Raw genomic sequence first — 9,733 nt, 5'->3', positions numbered from 1 at the left:
AGCACATGCAGGGCACTAACCGGTTGCACCCCCCACCGTGTCCTGGGCCTGATAGAGAAGGCAGGGTCTCTGCGGGTCCAGGCCGGTCTGAGCACATGCGGGCAGGCTCTCCTCAGTTGGCACCATGCAGAGGAAGGCCTTGGTTGGTGGCAGTGACAGAACTGGCTCTTTCTTATAGTGAGAATGGAGCAAGTCATGGCTAGGACTGCACTGGAGACAGGGCTGACTCGATGCAGGGTGGCCCATAAACTGGGCCTGGTAAAAAGGCTCCCTGGGGGAGGCATCTACTAAGCTGATTCTGGAGGATGAATTGATCATTGTCAGAAAAAGGGATGGAGAAAACCAGCTGTGTAGAAGTCCTTCATGTATGAAATCCTGGAGAAATGAAAGAGTATGGTTTTGATTTCAGTAAGTCTGAAGTTTTGGTCTGAGGAGAGAAATGCTGAAAAATGAGACGGAAGAGCTGTTTACATAGTGAACCATGTTATTTGATTAGAATGCTCTTGGTTACTGGTAACAGAAGACCCCAGCTCAGCTGATTTAATTGACAAGGACATGTTACAACTTCACAAACTGGAAATCTGGAGGTGGAGTGACTCCAGGCTTGCTTAATTTAATGATTCAACCAGGCCTTAAGTTCCTTCCATCTTTCTGTTCTATCACCTACAGACTAGCTCTCCTCCTGGTCACAAAATGGCTGCCATGGTTCCAAGCATCACATCCAGACACAGAAGCATCCCTCAGAAGATGAACCTAGCACCGTGCCTGGCATTTTATAGAGCTGGCTGTCTCCTTTGGATCTGTTTTAAGAGTAGGGAGATATTTTGCAGAAATCTCCAAGCAGAACTTTCTACTTGGTTTCATGGCCTAGAATTGCATCTTATTTAGGCCCAAACCTGTCACTGGTAAGAGAAATGGATTGCCCTGTTTGGCTTATATCCATGAGGATTTACTTCTAAGCTAAGGTACAGTCACCTTTGTTAAGAGTTGATACCTGGTCCATTGACAGATGACTGGGTAAAGAAATTATAATGTTTGTACAATGCAATTCTACTCAGCCATAAAAAAGAACAAAACAATGCCATTTGCAGCAACATGGATGGACCTGGAGATTGTCATTCTAGGTGAAGTAAGTCAGAAAGAGAAAGAAAAATACCATATGATTTCACTTATATGTGGCATCTAAAAAAAAGACAAATGAACTTACTTACAAAACAGAAACAGACTCACAGACATAGAAAACAAACTTACGGTTATATTTTGGGAGTTCTAGATTTGCGGATACTAAAATCAGACATTCTGCTTCTGCACATTACATTGGCTGGAAATTAGTCACATGATGTGATGTTGTGACTTATAATAAGAATTATATATTTGGTCTTCATCCCTGTTCCTGGCACAGAGCTCCTAAAACCCTTGGAATTGCCTAATTGATGAGAGCAGTAAAGGTGTTTTGTTTTGTCAGTGAGATGACTTTTGGAAGCACCTGAGTGTAGGGGCTGGTTGCCAGGAGAGCCAAACTCATGATTAGAGAGGGCTGGAACTTTCAATCCCATCCCCCTGACCTCCAGGGAGGGGAGAGGGGCTGGAGATTGAGCTCAATCACCAGTGCCCAATGATCCAACCAATCGTGTCTATGTACTGAAGCCTCCATAAAACCCCAAAGGATGGGGTTTGGAGAGGTCCAACTGGTGAGCACATGGAGGTGCAGAGAGCGTGGTGCACTTGGAGAGGACATGGAAGCTCTGTTCTCCACCCCTCCACGCCCTGCCGTGTGCATCCCTTCCATCTGGCTCTTCCAGGGTTATATCCTTTTATAGTAAACCCATTCTAGTGAGTGACATGTTTCTCTGAGTTCTGTGAGTCACTCGCAAATGAACTGAACCCAAGATGGGAACGGGGGTTGCTGGAATCTCCCATCTGTAGCTGGTGAGTCAGAAGCACAGGCGATAACCTGACTTGCAATTGCATCTGAATGGGGAATAGGGGGTGGGGAACCTGAGTCCTTCACCTGTGGATCTGACACTACCTCCGGGCAGATAGCGTCAGAATTGAGTTGAATTGTAGGACACCCATCTGGTATCATAAAATTGCTTGGGGCTGTGGGAAAAATCCCCTCCACATGTTGAAATTGGTCCCAGGATCATACATCGCTACGTATAACGCAAAGGAGACTGGGAGATGCAGTCGCTACCCTAGATAGCATGTATCCTGCTAAAAATAAGTGCTCTATTACTATGGAAAAGGAAGAGAATAAATATTAGGGGACAGCCATCAGCCATTGTAGGCAACCAACAGTATTTGCTCTCTGGGCTGCTGTGGATCCGCTCTGTCCTAACTGTGATTTATTGTTTGTGTGATTACTAATTCAGTGTTTGTACTTCTAAATATATCGTAAGTTTTTTTGTGAGCAGGCTCCTTATCTGTCCTGTACACACTCAGTAACTAATTGTTAAATGACTGGATGAAAAAAAAAAAGAGGTGGATCTTAACTATTGCCAGAATCCAGCAGAGTAGCCGTAGATTGATGAAGAGCTTCTCACTAGAAAATGTTTTCCCCTCATCTCCCTTTCCGAAGCCACTGTTTACAGAAGAGTCATGAATCATGAAGTCACCATCAGTCAAAGGGAAGCTTCCGTCTGGCAGAGATGAAGGGCCGAGAGAGAGCTAATGAGTCTGTAATGCAATTTGGTGCCAATGAAACGGTGCGATATTCAATTCGAGGCCGTGGGATTTACACCATAAATCCCACACAGTTAGAGAGTAAGAACCCGGTCCCCCACCTGCTCCTGTGCCTCTGGTTTGAGTCATTTTATGGACACAGGCTTCCCACTGACATTGTCGGGTGATGTAATGGGCAGAATTTTGACAGTTATTGTATTTCTGGCTGGAGGGCCAGTGGAGCCAAAGAGACTCAGAACTGAGTGCAACATCAATCACGGAGTTCAGGAGGCACCGTCTGCAGAGCTAATGAGTCGGATCCAGGCCCCTGGCCCCTGTCTCCTGCGATCAGCCTGGTGACGGCGGTCAGCCTGTCCCGAGCGTTTACCACTCGGCAGGCAATGTTCTCATTAGGCACTTTACGTGATGGACCCCATTCGGCTCTCACCACACAGAACAAGCTTATGAGGGAGGGTCTGTTGGATCTGGGCAACAGCAAAATAAGATATGAAGGGAATTTTTCATACAGTTCAGTTTACAGTGGAATCTCATCTCGAAGGGTAGGGATATTTCAAAGTCAGCACACAGCAATAGAAAATTGAATTTAGCTCAAATTACCCTTAATAGATAGGCATAGGGGTTCAGTTCAGATTGCACATGTGTCAAAACTCATCAAGTGGTCTGTTTCAAACTTGTGCATTTCACTGTATCTAAATTTTACCTTAAAAAATCAAAGACATTGGATTCTAGTGAGTGATATACATGCTTAAGCATTTAGAGGTGGTGTGTACTGACTGGCTTCAGCAAGTGCCTTTGAAATGTATCAAAAAATAAGATGGACTGATTGACAGGTGGAGAGAGGGATGGATAAACAGACATAGGAGAAAGCAGTGATGTTTAACGTTAAAGGTTGAATCTAACAGGTGGGTATATGGGTGTTCTCTATACAATTCTTTCAATTTCTCTGTATATTTGAAAAATGTTTTTAATAATGTTGAAAGAGAAAAATATATTTGAAATCCTGTTAGGAAGTTGCTATTTTGGAAACTGACATTCTGTATCTTGTTGGTCATCACAGTCAGACTTTTCTCCAGGACTGAAACGCTGACAGTTTCAGTGCTTGGGCTCCTGATGAAGGAGATGGTTTGAGTTCATGGGCCAAGTTGTGGGAATAATGTGGGTCTTCGGGCACCCAGCCTTAAGTGATGAGCGAGGTTGTCCATGCTATTGAAAGTATTCTCTCTCACACCCCCAAAGCATTTTTGTTTATGCATCTGTAAAATAAAATTCATATTTTATGGCACAGTAAGAAAAATTTAAACATAAAAAACTTTTCTCTGCCTTTTGGCCTCTCTCTCTCCTCTACTGTGTACGGTGGATCTGCTTCACGCACTGACCAAACCTCCCCATCGGCGGAAATACCTGCTCATCTGTAAAGAGGACCATTCTCCCAGCACCAGCGATATAACTCCTTAAAGATAACATTCCTTCTTAATCTTATAAGGGGCCACGGTGACCCCTGACCCACTATGCTATTGCTGCTAGATTGTGAAAACTGTCAATAATACATTATTTAATATACAGCCTTCTGTCTCAAAACCTTATATAACAGCGTTTTGCCCCCTAACCTGCAGAACTGATCTCGGAGCTTTCTGAGAGGCTGTTCCTGGGTTATAATCTTCAGTTTGGCTCAAAGAAAATTTTCCATTTCTTTCTTAAATCGATTGATTAGTTTTTTTCGTCAACAGAGCTGAATACCAACAACTTAAATTTGCATGTAATACGGTTCGAATATAACCATTTTAAGTCTGTCTTTGGAGGGGAGGGTATAGCTCAAGTGGTAGAACACATGCTTAGCATGCGTGAGGTCTTGGGTTCAATCCCCAGTGCCTCCTCTTTAAAAAAAAATAATAAACCTAATTATCTGCCCCCCCACCTAATCAATCAATCAATAATTTAACTCACAACTTAAAAAAAAAGTTTGTCCTCTAAGAGTGAAACAGGAGGGTGGTTCCTGTCTTTAAGTGCTAACTTAGCAAAGTGAAAAGTCGGCCACTGGAAAGTGGGCCGGGCTTTTATCTGCTGCATGCCCATTACCTTCCCAATGCCTGGCACAAGAGTCACTGAATGAATATTTGTTGAGTTCGTTCTATAGGCTCGTGAAAGCTGGAGGACTGGGGAGAAGAAACGCTTGCCCCAAGATACAAGAAGTCCGTCTAAACCCATGGCCCGCGAGGCAGATGCCCCTGCCCTGTGACCGGACACACTTCCTGTGATCATCTGTCTGAGGACAGAGTCCTCCCGGCCCTCCAACCGGCCAGCACGGAACCGCAGCCTGGTCAGTGTCCCCGACCCCCACCGTGTAACTCTCCCCGTACGTTTCACTTGGCATCTCTCTCCCACGAGGAGGAAAAGCATTGTTCTCTGATGCACCTCAAAAGCCTAGAGGACCCTATGTGTTTTGACAGCCAGAAAAGGATCACTGGGGGGTTGCGATCTCTGGTAGACGAGGAAGGAAAGAGACTCAGAATAGAAGCAGCAGAGAGGAGCCCGGAAGCACCATGGGGGAGCGTATTTCCCTGCACCTTGGGTGGACTCGGTGGGAAATCCTGCCACAGACTGACCGAGACACTGAGACCTGGTTTCTCGTGCGTCCACGAAGCCATGACTATCCGCATCTCTGAAACCCTGCTGCACGTCAAGCACCGCACGTTCCCCAGGCTTTCTCGCTGACGCTCATGGTCAACTTTGAAGGTGGAAATTAATATCATCTCCCACTTTACAGATGAGGAAACTGAAATTCAGAGGGATTGCAAAAGGTGTCCCAGGTCGGCTGGCCAAGAGCAGACAGAACCGGCTCCCACTCCACTGCCCTTGTCACTCCACCACGATGACACTTGGATTGAACATCGAAGAGGCAGTGCTGTCCTGGGGGCTGTGCCTCCAGTGAGAACTAGAGTCAAGGCCACAAGCACAGGCTCCCAGAGATCCCAGATGGGGTCAGGACACTGCGGGTGTCAGCTGCCTTCCCTGTTGGAGTGCTGTTTGTCTTACCCCGTTCAGGCTGTTCTAACAGAACGCCATAGACTAGGCAGCTTATAAACAATAGAAATTTCATTCTTACAGCTCTGGAGGCTGGGCCGGCCAAAATTAAGGCTCGGGCAGATTCAGTGTCTGGTGAGGCCCCACTTCCTGGTTCATGGACGACCTTCTTTTCACTGTGTCCCCGCATGGCAGAAAGGGCAGGGGTGCTCTCTGGGGTCTCTGTTATAAGGGCACTAATCCTACTTTTGAGGGTGGCACCCTCATGACCTAGTCACCTCCCAAAGACCTCACCTCCCAATACCATTTCACTGGAGATTAGATTTCAACTCATGTATTTGGAGAGACACAGACATCCAGTCTAATAGCATGGTCCCTTGGATTCTATTCGCATTCTTGGCCTATCTTTTGTTATCCTTTTACTGAAATAAATGATTTCCATAGAGATGGGCATGAGGAGTAGGTAGGTAAAGAAGACCGTCCTGGTGTGTCTTACACAAGTGTTTGCTTTAACTTCAGTGGAGACAGGGTAAGGCTGCAGGATTTTCAGAAGAGATTCCAAGAATGTTGTAATATACTAATCTAAGGATGAGCAGGTCTGGTGGAACTCTCTGACCTGGAAAAGTCACCTGGTTTGGAATAGCGGTCACTCTTTGGGTGGTATCTTAATCTCTTCGTGGGGACCCAGATCTCCACCATTTACAGATTTCCTGGTAGCATGAAACAGAGAAGCCACATCCCTAAAAAAAACTCCACAATGTTTACAGTTTGGCCATTTGTCTCCCTAAAATGGTTCAAAAGAAAATACTTGGAAATGAAGCTGGAATATATGGAAATGGACAGACATTGCTGAGGTCTGGAATAGAGCAGGGGCACTTTTCACTCATGTGAATTTTGCAGGGGAGCCACCCATCTACCGCTGAGTCTGGAGCGAATGCCTCCCTCCTTGTGGGTGGAAGACGGAAGCTGGAAATCTGCTGTCGCCTCGCCCAGTCCCAGTCCCCACCTGCTGAGTGCGACTAATACTTAAAGATGGTCCCAAGAAGCAACTGCGTCTAGTGCTCAACCAGAGAAACACAGTGACAGCTTCCAGCCTTGGAAAAAAATAAGCTAAGTGTATGGAGACAGTACAGTGCTGTATATTCTAGGAATTTAAGAAACAGGTTTCAAGGGTATCTTTGCCAGGACTTGCTTTTCACCATCCCTGCTGACCTTGGAACCGCCCCCGTGGCATCCCCACACTGAAGAGGATGGGGAGAATGAAACCCGCAGCAACTCTCACCCTTTGGGATGTTTTGGGCAACGGCAACTAGGAACGCTCTCTCTGGAGGGTCAGACTCTCTTTGCCTGACCTGTGTGAACCTATCAGAGTTCTAAGTGTGACTTCTGAGTCCTTGAGAGCCAGCATCACCAACAATCTCTGGAGTAACCTTCCCAAACCGCCCTCCCTGGGGAATCCTGGCAGGGCAGGTGTGAAAGGGTGCCGCCTGCTGACAGCCTCATTGCAGGACCGAGGCAGCTCTTGTCTGTGGCTCGGTGCGCTGGCCATCAGCTTGACAAAATGCTGAGCTGCTTTTGTGAACTTTTCACAGAAACAGAAGCCCTTCACTTTTCCTCCTTTGTTAAAGGCACGTTGTACAGAAAGAACAGTGAATTTGGCTGTCTTTTTATAGCCCTCTCCAAAGGTCAGGCTTTCTTCTGTGTCTGGAAATGGCCTGCGATACACTGAATGCACAAAAGGGATGAATTATCAGCCCGGCCTTCAAGTCAGGGCTGCGCTGAGCACATAATCTACCTCCCTTTTCTTCAGCAAAGCCACCTGGGGCTCGATTTGATGGGCTTCATTTCTGCCCCTGTGTGAGGGACCTCCCCCAAACACCCCTGTCCTAGGAGGCCTCAAACAGTTCTCACCTCGTTCCTCTGGGGTGCCCCATCCAGACCACCCCAGGTGTGAGGCTGGTGTTTCATTCGCATGCTTAACAGCATAAAACCCGAGCCAGGCCCAGCTTGTCACAGCGAGAGAGGGGTGTCCATGCACGCGGCGTTACTTTAACAGGATCATCCTCGCGCCACCGTGTGGCTTTTGTTCACCTGGAGGTACCTGGGTGGATTACTGATGATTCACTCAGCATCCATTGACTCAACTTACTGACCGCCTACTATGTGCCATCCTCTGTTGTAGGTGCTTAGAATACTCTCAATGGACAAAGCAAAGATCTCAGCCCTCCCTGAGCTGACATTATGGCAGAGAGCCTAGAATTTATTGTCCAAACTCAGACACTCTTGCCACGGATAAGTAAGCCGGGCGACAGGCACTGATCAGGACCGTCCTGGCAAACCCCAGGGGAGATGTGCAGTGGTCCCAGAGCCTGCCTTGTAGTGGACACGGCCCGGGAGTCAGGTGCTTCTGCAGCAGGAGGAGCGTGTGCTTTGGAGTAGGCAGCGCTGGGTTTGCGTCCCGGCTCAGCGACTTGCTAACCAGGTCTCATCAGCTATGTGTCTCTCCTTTCTGGTCCTCAAGTTCCCTGGAAACACACAGAAACACACGGAAAGCACCTGTCCCACACTTGGCACATAGTTGGGGCTTAACAACTATTGGTTTCCCATCCCTTGATTCCATGCCACTCCCACCCCCGAAGACACACACACACACACACACACACACAGGTTTATTCGATTTGGAAGTTACTCTTTAATAGCTGAAATGATTTACTCGGATTTGCAGGAAATTTTGTTTATGCTGGAGGAAAAGGAGAATAAGATCATAATAATTTCTACATTTATCGAGGGTTTGCTGTAAATGCTAAGTCATTTCTATGCTCGTTCTATTCCACAATCCTTAAATCTCTATGAAGCAACTCATATTTTTGTGGATCCATTTTAAAGATTAGGAGAGTAAGGCCGACAGCAGGGATCGGCAAATGTTCTCTGTAAAGGGCCGGGGAGTAAGTATGTTAGGTTTTGCAGGTCCAAATTTTCGCTTCGCCACTGTAGCAAGAAAGCAGCCCCAGACCTGGAGGCGAAGGGCGTGGCTGTGTTCCAATAAAACTTTATTTATTTATTTATTTGGAGGGGGAGAGGAGAATTAGGTTTATTTACTTATTGGGTGGAGGGACTGAGAATTGAACCCAGGACCTTGTGCATTCTAGGCATGCGCTCTCCCACTGAGCTATACCCTCCCCCTAAAACTTTATTTATAACAACAACTGGATTTGGCTCCCAGGCCATAGTTTGCTGACCTCTGACCTAGAGATGCGAACTCAAGCTCATCAGGCTGGTGACGTGGTGGGACCTGAGCTCCGCTTATACACGATGTTCTGCACCTTGCTTTTCCCCCACTACCGTATTTCTTGGAGATGCTTCCATATTACAACACATAGTGCTTCCTCATTCCTCTTAAAGGCTGCAGAACAAGCCCTGGTACAACTGAATTGTGGTTTGTTTAACCAGTCCCCTCCCGACAGGTCCTGGGGTCAGTTACAGTCTTTTGCTCTCATAAATAAAGCTGCAGCAAGTCTCCTACAGAAGTCATCTTGCTCTCGGCAAACTGTATCTTCAGAGTAGATTTCTGCGGGGTGGAAAGCGGTGGGGCATGCAGCATCTAAGGCATGCTGCAGAAAACTAGACTCTTCTGAGGAGGCTGCGTGAAGATGGGTGAGCAAGGACTGCAGAACCTTCCTTCATCCCATGCTCAGCTCTGGACACCCACGCCGGCAAGCACCAAACACTGCGGCTGGTCACCAGAAGAAGGTAACTCTTGGAGTTAATGAATGATTAAACTGGGGTATTGAGACAGTTGAAATTTTATCAATTCTGCCTTCTTGATCCTGGAGTAATTTCTTCACACCTATCCCAACTAACGCAGAAATCCAGACTGTGAGCTTCCTGGGGGCAGAGAGGCTGTCTTAGTCAACGTTGATGGACTCATTCATTCATTCATTCAACAGACATTTATTGGGTTCCCACAATGGGTCATATGCTGTGCTAGTGCTGGGATTACAGTGATAAACAGGAGAGACAAGGCCCATTG

Source organism: Camelus ferus, chromosome 18 (assembly GCF_009834535.1).
Source record: "Camelus ferus isolate YT-003-E chromosome 18, BCGSAC_Cfer_1.0, whole genome shotgun sequence".
In the NCBI taxonomy this organism is placed as follows: domain Eukaryota; kingdom Metazoa; phylum Chordata; class Mammalia; order Artiodactyla; family Camelidae; genus Camelus; species Camelus ferus.
Note: the sequence above shows the minus strand (reverse complement) of the source record.